We start from the raw sequence: 18,560 nt of genomic DNA, 5'->3' as shown, positions 1-18,560 counted from the left end.
TCAAAGTGTCATGTGATGAAGTGTTCTCAGTTGTCCATGCTTGGAGATGATGCTTTGACTTCTTTAACCCTATACCAGAGTCGCTATGACTGGAGATTAAAGTATCAAAGGGCTGGAAGGGGAATTCAAATGGATCCTAAATACAGTGTGATCATTTAGAGTTTAAATCCCAGGTTCCATCTATTGATAAAGCCAGTTCTGCAAGGTGGCTGTTTTTTCCCCCATTATGGGGATGCTAGGATACTAAACATGTTGTAAATAACATAACTGACTATTGAGACAGTGCTGAGTGAAGCAGGTTTAGATGGATCAGAGGAGAATGTGGTGGGGGAATCTCTTGTCCTGATTCTAAATAATTAGATGTAACCTGCTCTGGAATTTCAATTTACACTTCATTGTCATGTATTCTATCTCTCTGTGATGTGGGTTTCTATCTTTCTTGATGGCTCTGTGGTCACACAATTAGATATTAGTTCAGCTCAGATTTATTGGAGAATTGAAGACAAATGAGCATTTGCTAAAGTCGTCATTTCTCACTTCAGCTTTGCTTTTCCCCATCCTTCCATGATGACATGGAGAAAGTTCAAGTGCAGTTCTGTCAACAGGAGAGAACTCTCCAGTTTACTGGCCATGCTAACAGAGACACAGCAGTGATTTAAAATCTCCACTTGGAAATGGGGAACAACAGCAGATCCCCCAGTAACTGAGGGAAGTGCATATGAGCACAGTGTAGTTGTTTAAATCAATATTGTCTCAGATGACTATGTTGGCAAGAGAAGCTCTCCTGCTGATGTAGCGCTAGCTACACAGGGGATTAGAGCTGTGTAACTGCATTGCTCAGCTCTCTCGATTTTTCACATCCCTGAGCAATAATTATACCGATAAATGTCTGTACTATAGACCAGACAGTTTTCTCTTGTGTTTTATGCATTTACATCACGTCTCCCCTACCTCCTACTACTTTGAAAGATTTAAAGTGTGACGAGAGGTATTGTTCGTCATGATGCAAACATTCCCACATAGGAGACACCTTCCACCAACACACATGGCAGAAGAACCAGAGATATATGAACTCTCAGAAGTGTTGGGACAAATCACAACTTGAGCCAAGGTTCAGTTGTTGTCATATATGGTAGTTTTGTTTTAATTCCCATTGCCAAGAATTTGTGATTTTTGAATATGTTATTGTTACCAATGAAAATGAAATTATAGATGGTTATTGGTTAAAGAGTAAGAGACTAATTGTTTGATAATCTGAATTATTTTGGAAAACTGAAAGTTGTCTTGTTTTTTTCTTTTTTTAAGTTGTACAGGAAATGATGGCTAATCTTCAAAAGTTACTTTGATTTAATTTACCCCCTGTAGTGTAGGGAGTTCTGGTAGAAAACCTCACTCCAAAGGTTGAGGTGGGAGAATAGGTGTTAGAGTGTATAAGAGAATATTGGGCCTGTATAGATTTTATTTTTTTTATTTCAAATAGAACATATTTTGCTTAGCTTCAAAGTCAATTTCTATTAAAAGGAAAACTACTCGAGGAGACAAGTTGTCTAAGTTTTTAGCCACTTACATTGTAAGGGTCACTGACTTCCCCACTTCTCTGATTTGCAAAGGAGATGCCTGACATCTGTCATAGGACGTGTCCAGCAGGTAGGAAAGCTGCAGTTGTCGACCATCAATACTAAGGAAAAGGCTGAAGTCCATTGGCTTTCATATCAAAAAGCCATTCAAAGGCTGGTCTACACTGAAAAGCTATGTTGACATGGCCACATCTCTCAGGGGTGTGAAAAATCCAGTCCTCTGAGAGAAGTAGTTAATGTGACCTAAGCCTCAGTGTAGACAGTGTTAGGTTGTCAGAAGAATATTTCCAGTGTTTGAAGGGTAGACACAGCTTTAGACAGATTGATCCCCTTTGAGAATCACGTCATGACATCAATTCCAATTTTGACCCATCTCCCTGTATGTGAGAAAGCTGCTAGTATGGAGGGCTGAGCCAAGTATTCGATCACCTGGTTCAACTGAGGGAAAAGCTCTTTGTACCCATCAGTCCAAAGACTGAGAGAAATGGAGAGTTCCAACCATTGTCATTTTAGTATCTTATTGTTCCTCTCTCTGTTTTTTGTGTTGGCCTGTCTGTTCTATCAGTGTGGGACTGTATAGCTCAGTGGATGTGTGATAAAAGCTCTTTGGTGGCAGTTGGCAAAGAGGTCAAAGTAATTCACAAGAAACTCCTGTCTCAGACCTGACAAACTCATCACACCTAATGCACAAATTTTTATGATATTTATCCAGGAAGCTTAGCAGTGAGATCTCTAGTGAAAGCTTGTAAATTATTGTTACTCCTGATCACTGCAAGAGGTGTGTATGAGTCCTGTTGAAGGAGTCATGTAAGTAGATGGAAAATTAGGCCCATATGCTATTGTCATGAAAGTGAGTCACCCCAATCACAGGTCTTGTTGGGGACAGCCCATTCAAATGGGAGGGAATTGTCACCCGTCCCTTGCTAGCCAGTTATGCGCTGTATTGCTGCATTGTCAACCTTTGCACCAGCCCAGAAAAGCCAATGGAAAACTATCAAACACAAAATATAGACATTGAAACCCTGTGGAAGTGAAAAGGACAATATGACAATGAGGAAATGGTCCATTCTGTGAATATTCACAAAAGACTGATTCAGTTTATGACAGGGTGGAGAGAAACACTCTGGGTCCATTCACCAAGGAGATCACTAATGACCAGTGGTGCTTCAAGAAAGGCAGTGGCGTGGCTCCTAGGGACTAGCTATCACTGCAATAGACTGTCACCTCACACTTCAGTCTACTTAGCTAGGGAAGGGAGCTATTAAAAAGTGTCGGTTGCATTTTGTGATTTTGTTTTGTTGGTAACGGTTGGTTTCCATCACTCACATTTGTTTCTGTTTAAATCTCTATCCCTTGTTAAATAAATTTCCGTTTGTTCGATAACTGTGCTCAAGTGCTGTGTGTGATACCAGTAAAACTGGTAACCTGGGATGTACCATTGCTTTGGACAGAGAGGAGCTGGGATTTTTCTGAGCCCTAGTCTACCCTAGGGGAGGGGATCAATCTAAGTTATGCAACTTCAGCTACATGAATAACGTAGCTGAAGTCGATGCACTTAGATCAACTTGTCATGGTGAGTCGACTGCTGCAGCTCCCCGTAGACTCTGCCTGTGCCTCTCACCGAGCTGGCATACAGCAGTCGACGGGAGAGCACTCGATGTGTTGCATCTACACTAGATGCGATATATCGACCCCCGCTGGATCGATTGCTGCCCACCGATTCGGCAGGTGGTATAGACATACCCCGAGTATCTGGTGATTGGAGCTGGACCCCAGAGGGGGACACATTGAAGGAACTCGGGTTAAGGTGCCTCTATTGTCAACTGTCAGGGCTGCTGTGGCTCAGAGGAGAGTGCTTGAGTGCCTGACAGGCTGGTGAGCTTGGTCGCTAACATCCTGCTGCCAAAAGTCCTTCTTAGTAGTGGCAGGTGGCAAGAAGGAGACTCACAGTGCTCAGCACCCTTAGAATGGTCACAATGTGCATCTATGTTGATCCACCTGTCAGATCCACACAGGGAAAGCTCCCTATAGCATAGCTCCCTGACTCAAAATAGCCCTAAAACTCTGCCCTATGAAATCATGGAACATGTGCTCTTCGCTCTGTGAAAGCATGTAAAGAATCCAAGCACTGGAGAGTAGGGATTGGGTCCACAGTAACCTAGTCAAATTGGAGGATTGGGCCAAAAGAAATCTGAGGAGGTTGAACAAGGACAAATGCAAAGTCCTGCACTTAGGAAGGAGGAATCCCCTGCACTGCTACAGCCTGGGGAAAGACTGGCTAAGCGGCAGTTCTGCAGAAAAGGACCTGCAGTTGAACTAGATACCTCCTGAGGTTTCTTCCAACCCTAATCTATGATTCTGAGTAGCTGCAAGTGGTCCCCAAATGTTTCTTTGTGTTCACAACTGTAAAGACGCTGGGAATGAGCGACAGGATGGATCACCTCATGATTACGTGTTCTGTTGATTCACTCTAAAGCATCTAGCATTGACCACTATTGGGAGACAGGACACTGGGCTAGATGGACCATTGGTCTGACCCGGTACAGCTGCTATTATGTTTTATTAACAGGAATCAGGCTCTTACAAAGCAGAAATGGGGGGTGTGGCTCTAAATTGAATTCAGTTTTAGAGAGAAATGTGTTCTAACACAGTCAGACTTGATGTATGGAAGAAAAAGGAAGTGATCCCCAGCTCCTTCCCCAAAGCCTTAGGTGGGGATTAGCTGCCAAGAGCTGTGGCTGCTGCTCTGAGGGGAGCAGTATAAGCTGTCTGCCTGGGGATGCAGCCCACCAGCTGGTTCTCCTGGGGCAGATGGTGAGTTGCTGGGCAGGGATGGTGCATCAGCTGGGGTCTGAACTATGAACATGGATCTAAGGACTCTACACCGGCCTCCAGTGGGGATTGAGGATGCTGAGGCAGTGGAAACTCAGTATCAGAGTCATCAAGATTCAAAGCTGCTTGGGTGTGGGCAGGAGGGGGATGACTGCTGGGTTTTTAATGCATCCCCTTAGCTACTCACCCACGACAAGCTGGCTACCCCCAGCTTTGTCATTGCTCTGTGGTTCTCCTGTTGCCCATTCCCAGCTTCTGGCAAACAATGGCTAGAGACACCATCCCTGCCCATCCTGGCTAATCGCCATTGATGAACCTGTCCTCCATGTACTTCTCTAGTTCTTTTTTGAGCTCTGTTCTAGTCTTGGCTTTCACATCATCCTCTGGCAAAGAGTTCCCCAGGTTAACTGTGCGTTGTATGAAGAAATACTTCGTTTCAAACCTGCAGCCTATTCATTTCATTTGGTGACCCCTCCTAGTTCCTGTGTTATGAGGAGGAGTAAATAACATTCCCTTCCTTGGTCCTTTGAAAGATGATATGTGAACCCCCACCTCCGTGCCCCATATCTCATGTCCAGGGACCAACACGAATATAACAACATTGCAAACAACAAGGTTCAAAGTCAATGCATGTGGGAAAAGCATCATGTGTTTCATTCCTTACATTCCTGTCCCATTACATGACCATTTCTTTTCCTTTCTGTTAAAAGCTTTTCTGTTTTGCACAGAAACATTATTTCCCCAAGAGAGACCCAGGAGTGAGGGCTGCATTCCTGTACCAAACAGTCACTAGAAGGGGGCAGACAAAGGCCTTTAGGACGAGGCATCCGTCACTGTCAAAAGATCATCTCCCTCCTGCAGGTCACTGGCAGCCTGAATTTGTTCCTCATCCTTCCGGAGTCTTGTCTGGAATCAGCACTATCCAGCCCCTCTATATGTAGTGGGGAAAAACCACAAACCTTGTCTTTAAAACAAGCTGTTCCCTTCCTTCTCAGGGAAGACTTTTCTATGAGTGAAGTTGAGCTTCACTTCCCCTCTCCTCGGGGTGGGTTGGGTGTGGGGCCAGCTCCCAATGAGATCTATTTTCACCTTTGCCCCCTAACTCTGCTCCCAGCTGCAAGAGGCTTCCAGCCCGTCCACCCTGCTCACTAGCTCTATGGTCATATATCACCCCCTTTGTCAGCACACACAGCCTGCAGGAAAGCTCCTCCTGGCAGATGTGTTGGTGGTATAGTGGTGAGCATAGCTGCCTTCCAAACTGTTGATCTGGGCACGATTCCAAGTCAATACCAAAATGACTTTTCTCTTTTGTTGGTTCCTTGTCTGGAAGTGGTTTAATTTCAGTCACATTGTGTTACAATCACATCATCAATAGACTGACAATAAATGTGTCAAAGTCCAGCAGGTCATAGAGGATGGAGGCATACAAGGGGCTGGAATGTGTCATCTGAGAAAGACAGAACACTTGGAAACCTGCATCTCCCATCCCCTGGCCTTCCCTGTTATGATTCCAGCTGCATGAGCTGTTTGTATGATGTTCCTGCATGATGGGGAAATAAAGTTTTGAGTCAGTTTTTGCTCCTGCAGGTTCCTTTGCTGTTACAATTATAATAACATGAACAAAAGGGAGGCAAAATAAAAATAACCCCCAAATTGCAATACAGGTGGGGAAAGAGAAGATCATGGTTAAGCCAAACACGTCAAAATAAAAATTAATACTAAAAGGGGGGGGGAGGGAAGAGATCAGGTATGTGGAGATCCCCTTGATATTTGAACTCAGATTGTTACAATCAAAGTTCAGACTTGACACTGGAAAACCTGCAACCACCCAGCTCTGTGAACACCTGTGATGAGCAAGATCGAGTTGGGACACCAGTTCTGCTTCAATCATTTACTGTCTCTCTCTTCTCTGTCTCTTCTCCTCCCAATTCCTTGTCTCCAATGTCTCTGCATTTCTCCTCTTGCTTCCTCTCCCTCTTCCTTTTCCAGTGGCAGCGACTCTCAGGGCTTCTCCCCTGGTAGCTAGTGCTCATTATCAATCAAATAAATCAACACGCTGCCACCTGCAAGTGGAGTTAGCCCAGGACACTCAGAGTCAGCAGCTGTTATACCCCCACTGAGCTCTCTGGTCAGGTGTCCTAGCGCTGGAAACCTCCTGTTTAGATCCTAAAATAGAGTTTTTGCCCTCAGGGAGCTGAAATTTTGGACCGGACATTGTAGCTCCACTGTTATTTTATTGAATTGCTTCAAAACAGCAAGTGTAGAAAGTCTCCTAAGTGCCAGGCTCTCTGCCATGGAAACAGCTGCCCCTGCTCTCCAGGAGTCTGTGCGTTCCACGCAGCAACGTACAAACCTGCTCTGAGCTGAAGTGGGGTCAGACAGTGATGGTAACGCAAATCTTCTGACTATTAACCCAAGTCCCTTCCTTTCTTTTACCCAGGATGTGCCAGTCACTTGTTAGCCATGGCGTTATCTTCACCTTCAGATACCTCTCAGGACATTGAACAGAGGGAGTGAACCCCCACCCCATGGCTCCCTGTTGAGGCATTGTACCGTACCTGCCCCTGGACACTGTCTGGTTTTATACTCTTAGACCTTTTTCTCTTCAAACCTCTTATCCCAATCTATGGGCCACCACTGCATTTCAGAGTTTAGAATTTACTCTCATCTCCCTCGTATGGCAATTTCTATGTGAATGAGACAAAGCATGTCTGGGAACCCACATGGCTAATGAAAACCGGTGCTTTGGGTGAGGCCTGAACTCATAACCCCAGCAGTGCACCTCCCTCACTAGCCAGTTGTACCCTGTAGGTGCTTCATAGACAAGCTTGGGAAGTAGGCAGTTACCTGTGTCTGTGATTAACAAAGTTGGTGGCTAATTGAAAGGCTGATGGTTCAAACCCAGGTGAAGATAGAGGTGTTTGTTTTTTTTGTGAAGAGAATCCAGTACATTTTAACAGGCAGGAAAATGCCTCAATTCTGGTTTAGCCTCATTGGGCAAGCATAAGTGGTACTTTTTCCAGAGGCATTGGTGGTATAGTGGTGAGCATAGCTGCCTTCTAAGCAGTTGACTGGGGTTCAATTCCTAGCTAATGCAGGGAGGTGCTGTTTTCTCAGCTGGTAATTAGTTTAATTTCAGTCACATTGTATCAGTTTATCAATGGAATGAGAGAATCAATGTCCTGCAGATCATTAAACAGCCAGGGGAGGAAGAAAGGGGCAGGACTAATACAGTGAGCAGGTGGAGTCACCCTGGTATTACAATGTTTGGTTTATTTTTTTTTCCTTTACTTCCCTCTCCCTTTTAGACTCAGAGCGTTTAAGGTCAGAAGGGACCAATGTGACCATCTAGTCTGACATGCTGCACCTTGCAGGCCAAAAGACCCCATCCACCCACTCCTCTAATAGACCTAGGAGGGCAGGCAGCTCTGTGCTCTGCCCCTACCCCAGGCAGTGCATGGAGGCCCTCTGCCCCTCCGCCCCCCATGGGTGTGCAGAGATGTGCCTGTCTCTGTCCCTCCGTGCTGCTCCCAGAAGTGGCTGGCATGTCCCAGCATCCCCTGGGGTGGGGGAGTGTCTCCATGCACTGCCCCTGCCCCGAGTGCCAACTCCACAGCTCCCATTGGCCAGGAACTGCAGCCAATGGGAGCTCTGGGGGCAGCACCTGAAGGCAGTGGCTCACTGAGACCCCCTGGCCCCACCCACCCACCTAGGAGCTGCTGCTGGAGGGTTGTGTGTACCGGTCACGTTGGGAGATGCACTGCCCAGAGTAAGCACCACCCCTCCTGCACCCCAACCACCTCCCCCAGCGCAGAGCCTGCACCCCGCACCCAAATTTCCTCCCAGAGCTTTGCTTGTCTTCCTTTCACCCATAACCATCCTTCCTCTCCTGGGCTGCAAGTAGACATCCCTGGGAAGCCAAGAGGCAGGCACAGGATTCTGCCTCCCAACAGGCAACCGCACCTTTCCCGGCTTTGCAGAACAAATGGTGGTGCTCTACTAACTCCACTTAGCCGCACTGAGGCACTTAGCTTCTGCCCTGCCTTCCTCAGCTCGACTTTCCTCTTTTGCCCCATTCCTGCCTCACTTCCTCCTTTGGCAAGTCACACACAGGAGGCCAGCAGGAAGAGCTGGCCTCCACCGGCCAACCTCCCAGGGCAGAGGAGACCAAGCCACAAGGCTTCAAAAGGTGACTGGCCCAGATCCTCTAGCTTTCCCCTGCTGAGGCCAAGGCTTTTTCTCAGCTCATTTCACCACCCTCTGTCCTGCAGGGGTTGGGGTTACCACAGAACAGGCCAGTGGCAGCCGTAGGAGCACCTTGCTGGATAGCCAGGGGAGTTGGGAAAATTAAGCTAGCGTGTTTCTGTCCAATTTTGAACCAGGGTCCTTTTGCGTATTAGGCAAATATGATCATCACTACACTACAGAAACTCCCATCACAGTGCTCTGACCTTCCCTTCATAAGAACAGCCACACTGGGTCAGCCCAAAGGTCCATCCAGCCCAGTATCCTGTCTGTCAACAGTTACCAATGCCAGGTGCCCCAGAGGGAGTGAACCTGCCAGGTAATGATCAAGTGATCTCTCTCCTGCCATCCAACTCCCCTCTCTGACAAACAGAGGCTAGGGATACCATTCCTTACCCATCCTGGCTAATAGCCATTCATGGACTTAACCTCCATTAATTTATCTGCAAAAAGAACAAGGAGTACTTGTGGCACCTTAGACACTAACAAACTTATTTGAGCATAAGATTTCATGGGCTAAAACCCACTTCATTGGATGCATGCAGTGGAAAATACACTAGGAAGATATGTACAGTGATCAGTTAAGGTGAGCTATTAGCAGCAGGAGAAAAAACTTTCATAGTGACAATCAGGATGGCCCATTTCTAACAGTTGACAAGAAGGTGTGAGCAACAATGGGGGGGAAATAAACATGGGGAAATAGTTTTACTTTGTGTAATGACGCATCCACTCCCAGTCGTCTTCAGAGAACTATCCACAATGAATCCAAGATCTTTTTCCTGATCAGCTGTAGCTAAATTTGCCCCTGTCTCATTGTATGTATAGTTGGGGTTATTTTTTCCAATGTGCATTACTTGACATTTATCCACATTAAGTTTCATTTGCCATTTTGTTGCCCAATCACTTAGTTTTCTGAGATCTCTTTGAAGTTCCTCACAGTCTGCTTTGGTCTTAACTATCTTGAGCAGTTTAGTATCGTCTGCAAACTTTGTCACCTCACTGTTTACCCCATTCTCCAGATCATTTATGAATACGTTGAATAGGATTGGTCCAAGGACTGACCCTTGGGGAACACCACTAGTTATTCCTCTCCATTCTGAACACACCAATGGGCAAACCTGGAGAAAGTGGTTGCAGCCCTACGATAGGTCAGCTGGCATAGCAGAGGACTGGAGCCGGCACTCAGGAAGTCATCCTTGCGTTGCCCTTGTGACTCCAGCTTGAAGGAGAGCTTTTTTTTTCTCCCCTTGCTGAGAAAGAGCGAGAGAAGAAAGCAAGCTCAGGTGGGCCAACTCAGTGGACAAGCCTACACTGTCTTTTTCAGCTGAGGAGCCCAAGAAAGCAGCCCACTCCTGCACACAAAGTGACCAAAGATCATGCTAAAGCCTGGGTGCAGGTATGGGGGGAGCCCAGGGCTGGGGCGGAAGGGGAAGCAGTGGGAGGGGGTAGGGGGAGCCAAAAGCTGGGGCAGCACAGGGTGTGTGGGGGGGAGAGCCCGGGGCTGGGGTGGCAGGGGGTACGGGCGGGGGGGAGATCCCAAGGGCTGGGTCGGCAGAGGGTGCGGGGGATGGGGGGAGAGCTCAGGGCTCGGGCAGCAGGGTGTGTGAGGGGGAGCCCAGGGCTGGGGTGGGGGAAGCCAAAATTTTTTTTGCTTGGGGCAGCAAAAAACCTAGAGCCGGTCCTGCCTCCACGCACTGTGAGGTAGGTAGGAGCAGATCATTATTATCTCTCTTGAAAGAGGGAGAAGCTAAGGCTGAGAAAGGAGAATTGACTTGTCTTAGGTCACACAGCCAGCCAGTGGCAGAGTTGGGAATAGGACCGAAGAGCCCTGATTTTCAAACTAACCACCGGATCTTGAATTTCATACACTGAATGACCTGAATAAAGTGCTCTCAGATGAGCTCCATACCCAACAACAGTGACAGTAATTATTCAGCAAGTATTTGAGGAGAATGGCAATGTTAGAGAGAATCATGAACTGCTCAGAGACAACTAATGCAGAGAAGCAGCAAAATTCATCAAACATAGAACTGGTTATTGCTTATTTCCTTAGTCCTAAAAGAGAACAACAAGGACCGGAGTCTCCTCCCTGTCAATAACCCCATGCTCAGCCAATCAGGGTAGAGACTGAGGAGGGAAGGCTGAGGGTTTGCACCAGAGAGCCCAAAGGATGGCCCAGGTCACTGGTGAGGATCACTGCCCAAGCACTATTTCAGCCTCACATTTTTAGGTGGACCTCCCACAGTGGGAGCTGCAGAGCACTCCCCCGCAACACACACACACACCTCCCTCCTTCCCTACCTCCTGGTGTTGGGAGGGGAACAGGAGAAAGGACAAAAGAAGCAAGAGACGAAGAGAAAGGCAGGAGGGAGGGATGGATGGAGGAAAAGGTGAAACAAAAAGGACAAACCCCAATGTCCCCAGTGATTCTAAGGAACAAAATCCCAGGTGTGGAATAAAATTCTGCCTCCTTAAGCTCGTGTTTTCCATGCCTAGAATTAAACTGTCACCAGATGGATCAGACTGAACAGGTTTCAAACCTCCAGGAGGCTCTTACCTTCTAAACAGGGATGGCTGTTTTCTAGTAAAATCACTAAAAAGGAAGGAGAAAACTCGAAAGAGGTTCCTCCTGGTGCTCACGTCCGTGAACCCGAATACTCTCTCAGTCCTCAAAGGGAGACCTGGAGAAGGAGAATTGCTGAAGCAAAGCCACAGGGGTCTCTGAGGTTCTTCTTCGAGTGCTTGCTCATATCCATTCCAGTTAGGTGTGTGCTAGCCGTGTGCACGTTCTTCGGAGATTTTTACCCTAGCAACACTCGGTGGGCTGGCAGGGCGCTCCCTGGAGTGGCACCGTTATAGTGCCGGATATATACCCCTGTCGGCCCCTGCACTCCTCAGTTCCTTCTTACCACCCGTGTTGGTCGTTGGAACAGTGGAGCGCAGCTTAGCTGACCTCCACCTCCCTAGCGATTTGCTCGTTTCTATTGTATTGTGTATATAGTTTGATTTCCTAAAAGTATAATTAGTGTTTAGTTATTAGTTCTGTAGTAATTATTGTATATATTTAAGAGGGATTGGAGGTTAGCCCCTTCCCCTCACCCGGTACCAGGGCCCATGCCTGGTTCACCAGGCTTCAAACAGTGCTCGGCCTGTCATAGGCCGATGCCCACAGGAGAGCCTCACGACTCCTGTCTCAAGTGCTTGGGTGAATCCCATCTCACGGACAAGTGCCACATCTGCAAGGCTTTCAAACCCCAGACTGAAAAAGAGTGGAACATTCACCTGAAGCAACTCTTGATGGAGGCAGCTCTGACCCCTCCGTCTTCGGCACCGTCTGCGGCACCGGGAACAAGGGCTTCTTCTGCACCGGAGCGTGCGCCGACAGTGAAGGCTCCTCGACATCAGCCATCACTGGCCCAAGCTCCTGCCCGGCACCGCTCTCTCTCACCAAGGAGCAAGAAGCACAAGCCTCCTGAGGCTACTGTATCTACGCCGCAGTCTGAGCGCTTAGCTATGTCGGACCGTCCGGCACTGACAACTGCCACGGTACCGACGCCCTCTGCACCGTTGATTCCAGCCTCGCAAGAGCCGTTGAGTCCGGTGCCTACCAGCTCCCCGGCATGCACCGTGGTTGAGCTTATCGTGCCCTCCCCTCCGGAGACGTTCTCCACGGCACGGGACTTGATTGCCTTGATGGAGCCTGAGCTGCCTCAACCCCCGGCACCGCCGGTGCGGGTTGTTCAGTCAATAGGCAAGCAGGGCCTCATGAGACATCTTTGCCCGGCACCACTGAACATCGCAGGTTCCGATCCAGGTCCCGCAGACACTCTCGGTCCCGTCATCGATCCCGGTCCCGGCGCCGCTCACAGTCCCAGTACCGCTCCCCATCGAGGTACTGGTCATACTCGCGGCACCATTCGAGGTCCCGGTCGCCGACCAGATACTCTCGGCACCGCTCTAGGTCCCAACACCACTCGCGGCACTGTACTTCTCACAGCCAATCTTGGCACGGCGATTCAAGGCACCGGTCGACCTCCCGGCACCGTGCCGGTCGCAGGTCCCAGTCTCATTCCCGGCACTGATATTACTCCCGGTACTGTTCTCCAGCACCACATGGGGACAGATCAAGTGGACGCAGGGACCCACATCAAATGGTCTCCACCCCTCCATGGCCTTCTCGTCATCCGTCTACCTCCTCCCATGCAGACAGTGCATCCTATGGGGATTCGGATACTCACAACAGGTTCACCCAAGGAACCCTTGGCCCAGACCAGGGACCTCATCAGTGGTCCTTTTGGACACCTTGGGCTTATCACCAAGCCCAGGGTGAACCCCCTATACCATCGCACTCCGGCCCTTCTGAACACCGAGAGCCAGAGGCCACCGTTAGCAGACCTCCCCCAGCTGGTACAGAGGAATCTCCTGCCCACATACCAGACCCACAAGATCTACCGTCTCCGGACATTCCTCAGGATCAGGAGTCAGTCCAGGACCCACTTGTCCCCGGGGTTTCATCCTCCTCCTCCTCCCCAGATGAAGCGGTGGCAGGGACGTCATCATCGGGACCACCCCCAATCAACCTCAGGTCACACCAGGACCTTCTGCGGCATGTCGCCCTTAATATCAGCTTACCCATAGAGGAAGTTCCTGAGGTGGAGGACCCAGTAATCAGTATACTGTCAGCGGAGGCGCCAACTAGGGTGGCCATCCCCTTCATTCATTCGATCCAGGCTAGAGCGGATACCATCTGGCAATCCCCGGCATCCATACCGCCCACAGCCAGAGGGGTCAGACGGAAATACATGGTGCCCTCCAAAGGGTATGAGTACCTTTATGTGCACCCTGCTCCCTGTTCATTGGTTGTACAGTCCGTCAATGAACGGGAGCACCATGGCCAGCAAGCCCCTGCACCTAAATCAAGGGAGGCCAGGCGAATGGATCTGTTAGGAAGGAAAATCTATTTTGGGGGAGGCCTCCAACTCAGGGTGGCGAACCAACAAGCCCTCCCAAGTAGGTATAGCTATAACACCTGGGAGGCAGTAGGGAAGTTTACAGAGCTAGTCCCGCAGGACTCCTGCCAGGAATTCACAGCAATCTTGGAGGAAGGGAAGAAAGTTGCGTGGACCTCCCTCCAGGACTCGCTGGATGCCACCGATTCAGCAGCTAGAACAGTCACCTCTGGAATCGCCATGCGATGTATATCATGGCTGCAAGTGTCAGGCCTGCCACCTGAACTTCAGCAGACTATACAAGACTTACCTTTTGATGGCCAGGGCCTGTTCTCACAGAAGGCTACAGACTCTAAAAGACAATCGCGTAATTATGCATTCACTGGGAATGCATACGCCACAGACTCAAAGACGGGCTTTCCGGCCCCAACCTCAGTGCCCCTACCCCCCGCCTCGGCCAAGGCAAGACTTCACCAGAAGGCGAGGTAGTATCAATCGCAGACGTCAGTCTGGGCCTCAAGGGGTTAACAATTCCGGTCCCACCAAGCCAACAGCAGGACCCAAACCAAACTTTTGAGGGTGCGCCCAAGAGCAGTGTACCAATGGCCTCCCAGGATCCTTTTCAGTTCTACAACCGCCTTGCCCCCTTTCTCCCTGCGTGGTCCCAACTAACCTCGGACCGTTGAGTCCTACGCACGGTGGAGTTTGGATACCATCTTCAGTTTATTTCAACCCCCCCAACCCCGCTCCTCATCCCTCTTCAGGGACCCCTCTCATGAGCAACTCCTTTTGCAGGAGGTTTGGAGGCTCCTTGCAATGGGAGCTATAGAGGAGGTACCGGAGGAGTTAAGAGGCAAGGGGTTCTATTCCAGATATTTCCTAATCCCCAAGGCAAAAGGGGGCCTCTGGCCTATCCTGGACCTGCAAGGACTGAATAAATTCATGAAAAAGTTCATGTTCCGCATGGTATCCCTGGGAACCATCATCCCTTCCCTGGATCCCGGAGATTGGTACACCGCTCTCGACATGAAGGACGTATATTTCCACATCGTTATTTACCCCCCGCACAGACGGTATCTATGCTTTGTGGTGAATCATCAACATTATCAGTTTACAGTCCTTCCTTTTGGCCTCTCCTCTGCCCCTTGGGTATTCACGAAGTGTATGGCGGCAGTCGCTGCCATCCTCCGCCGTCGTCGAATACATGTCTTTCCATACCTCGATGACTGGCTTATTCGAGGGACCTCCGAGGCACAAGTCACCGCTCATGTGAGCGTCATCAAGGACTTATTCACCCGTCTAGGCCTGATAATCAATTTGGAAAAATCCACTTTGGTGCCTACGCAGAGAATAGAATTCATAGGGGCCACGCTGGACTCCAATCTTGCAACAGCCAGCTTGCCTCCACTTTGGTTTCAGGCTATAGTCTCCCTTGTACAAAGACTCCAAAGCTTCCCAACAACCTCTGCCCGCACTTGCCTTGGCCTCCTTGGTCACATGGCTGGGTGCACTTTCGTCACAAAGCATGCCAGACTGCGCATGCGTCCTCTTCAAACTTGGCTCAGTCTATCGTCCGTGCAGGGATGCCATAGACATGATACTGACAGTTCCATGGAGCATTCTGGGCTCCCTCGACTGGTGGCTGACGCCACCCCGGTGTGTACGGGTCGACCGTTCCATCCACCGCAGCCCTTCGCGTCCCTAACAACGGACGCCTCATCTCTCGGCTGGGGTGCTCACCTAGGCCTTTAGTCGCTCTCATGGCCTTTAGTCCTCTCGGGAATTGGTGCTTCACATCAATGTCCATGAACTGAGAGCGGTCCGACTGGCCTGCCAAACCTTCTAGCGTCATCTACAGGGCCGTTGTGTTGCAGTGTTCACGGACAACACGACGGCCATGTATTACATAAACAAGCAGGGAGGGACACGATCCTCCCCCCTTTGTCAAGAGGCGATGCAACTGTGGGACTTCTGCATAGCCCACTCAATAGACCTGGTAGCCACCTTTCTCCCAGGAGTCCGGAACTCTCTCACGGATCACCTGAGCAGGTCCTTCCTGTCTCACGAGTGGTCCATCCGTCCGGACATTCTCCATTCTGTATTCTGAAGTGGGGCTTTCCCCAGATAGACCTCTTTGCCTCCCGAGAGAACAGGAAATGCCAGGTGTTCTGCTCCCTGCAGGGTCGCTCACCAGGCTCCCTCTCGGACGCATTCCTAATTCCCGGGAAAGGTCACCTATTTTATGCCTTCCCACCTTTTCCTCTCGTCCACAGAGTTCGACTCAAACTCCACAGGGACAGATCCCAACTAATACTGATCGCTCCAGCATGGCCGAGACAGCACTGGTATGCCCTGCTGCTCGACCACTCTCTGGCAGCCCCAATCCCCCTGCCACTCTGCCTGGATCTCATAATGCAGGACTTCGGCAGGCTTCACCACCCGGACCTGCAATCCCTTCATCTGACAGCATGGCGGCTGTCTGGTTGAACCAATATGAATTGCTTTGTTCCACCTCTGTGCAACAGGTGCTGCTGGAAAGCAGAAAGCCTTTCACGCGGGCAACATGTCTAGCCAAGTGGAAACGCTTCTCCCACTGGTATGCCCAGCATGACTTTATTCCCGAAGGTGTATCGGTCCCCATTATCTTGGACTATTTATGGTCCCTCAAGGAGCAGGGCCTGGCGATCTCTTCTATAAGGGTGCATCTTGCAGCTATTTCCACCTTCCATCCTGGGGACACTGGCAGTTCTATCTTCTCTCACCCCATAGTTTCCAGATTCCTCAAGGGCTTGGAGCGGCTCTACTCTCAGGTCAAGCGCCCATCCCCTACCTGTGATCTCAACCTCGTATTAGCTAGGCTCATGGGCCCCCCTTTGAGCCTTTAGCCACATGCTCGCTGCTGTACCTGTCCTGGAAGACAGCCTTCCTCGTCGCTATCACCTCGGCTAGACGAGTATCAGAACTTCGCGCTTTGATTGTGGATACTCCGTGTACAGTATTCCACAAGGACAAGGTACAGCTGCGACCGCACCCGGCATTCCTCCCTAAGGTGGTCTCTGCCTTCCACATTAATCAAGACATCTTTCTACCAGTCTTTTTCCCGAAGCCGCACTCATCGCGCCGGGAACAACAGCTGCATACCCTGGATGTCTGCCAGGCTCTCGCCTTTTACATCCAGAGGACCAAACCTTTCAGACATCTGCCTCAGCTATTTGTAGCAGTCACAGAGAGCATGAAGGGCATGCCAATCTCCTCCCAACGGATCTCATCTTGGGTGACATCCTGTATCCGGACATGCTACGACTTGGCCCACATTACAACTGGCCATCTTACCACCCACACAACTCGGGCTCAAGCCTCATCTGCCACTTTCCTGGCCCATGTTCCCATCCAGGAAATATGTCACGCAGCTACCTGGTCTTCCATCCACACCTTTGCATCACACTACGCATTATCCAGCAGTCCAGAGACGATGCCGCATTTGGCTCAGCGGTCTTACATTCCGCAACGTCTCGCTCCGACCCCACCACCTAGGTAAGGCTTGGGAATCACCTAACTGGAATGGATATGAGCAAGAATGCGAAGAAGAAAAGACGGTTACTCACCTTTGTAACTGCTGTTCTTCGAGATGTGTTGCTCATATCCATTCCAAACCCACCTTCCTTCCCCACTGTCGGAGTAGCTGGCAAGAAGAAACTGAGGAGCGGAGGGGCCGGCAGGGGTATATATCCGGCACCGTAGCAGCGCCACTCCAGCGGGCGCCCTGCCGGCCCACCGAATGTTGCTAGGGTAAAAATCTCCGACGAAATGCACGCGGCGCGCGCACACCTAAATGGAATGGATATGAGCAACACATCTCGAAGAACAACAGTTACAAAGGTGAGTAACCGTCTTTTATCGCAGGTGTTACCCAAAATTGGGCCAGCTAGTAAGCGTAGGGAGGACTAATGACCCGCCAGAGTTTGGCAGAAAGCAATACATTTATTATACTGATAGCTAAGATCAAAAGAAATGGGGGGTGTCACACTCACACTCCCAGGATTGGCACAGCACTGGAAATGTCAGGATTCTGCAAGGTAAGTGTCCCACAGAGCAGTGATGGATGGTGCGATGAAGGTAAGTCTTCCTGAGGCACAATGAAATGCAACACAATGAACCACTGGCCAGGCGGTCTGGGCGAAGGGCATTCACTGGAGGTACAAACTTGTGAGTGACTCCTGAGCACAGGGCCCCTTCCCCTTTTAAGGACCTGCTCCTCATGGCCTGTGACTAGAGATGACTTGGCTGCATCTGGTGGGTCACATTCCACCTTGGGCAGTGTCCATGCTCTGGGTGTGTGAGTGCTGCCTAATTAGAGTCCCAGACACCTTGTCTACCTGGGAGCTCTTCTGCTCTTCAACCAGCCCCTTCATCCCACAAGCGGGGGAGGGGGAAACCCATTTCACAGGCATTCAGAGAGGGACAGGAGACAAAAGTGGGAGGGAGGGGAAGTATAACAGACCTTTTGAGCATGGAAATCACTGTGGCTCCTACAATAGCAGGGACAGGCCTGTAGTAGCTGGGAAAATTAAGCCAGCATGTTTCTGGCTGGTTTTGAACCAGGGACCTCTTGTGGGTTAGGCAAATGTGATAACCACTACACTACAAAAACTCTGTGATAGGGCTCTGCCCCTCCCTTCCTAATAACATAAGAACGGCCATACTGGGTCAGACCAAAGGTCTATCCAACCCCATATCCTACTGCCAACAGTGACGAATGCCAGGTGCCCCAGAGGGAGTGAACCTAACATGTAATGATCAAGTGATCTCTCTCCTGCCATCCATCTCCACCCTCTGACAAACAGAGGCTAGGGATACCATTCCTTACCCATCCTGGCTAATAGCCATTCATGGACTTAACCTCCATTAATTTGTCTGCAAAAAGAACAAGGAGCACTTGTGGCATCTTAGAGACTAA

At 49.7% G+C, this 18,560-nt stretch overlaps 1 protein-coding gene and 1 non-coding gene across 2 annotated transcripts in view; both read right to left on the bottom strand.

The window, feature by feature from the left end:
• The window catches only part of LOC115642642 (zinc finger protein 436-like), a 936,374-nt gene that overhangs the window by 583,670 nt on the left and 334,144 nt on the right, over window positions 1-18,560 (bottom strand). The window lies entirely within an intron of this gene.
• On the bottom strand, window positions 18,182-18,254 carry TRNAV-AAC. The gene has a single exon. It is a non-coding gene; the product is annotated as a tRNA-Val (tRNA).

This window comes from Gopherus evgoodei, unplaced genomic scaffold (genome assembly GCF_007399415.2).
Source record: "Gopherus evgoodei ecotype Sinaloan lineage unplaced genomic scaffold, rGopEvg1_v1.p scaffold_43_arrow_ctg1, whole genome shotgun sequence".
NCBI lineage: Eukaryota > Metazoa > Chordata > Testudines > Testudinidae > Gopherus > Gopherus evgoodei.
Note: the sequence above shows the minus strand (reverse complement) of the source record. Positions and strands in the feature narration are given on the sequence as shown.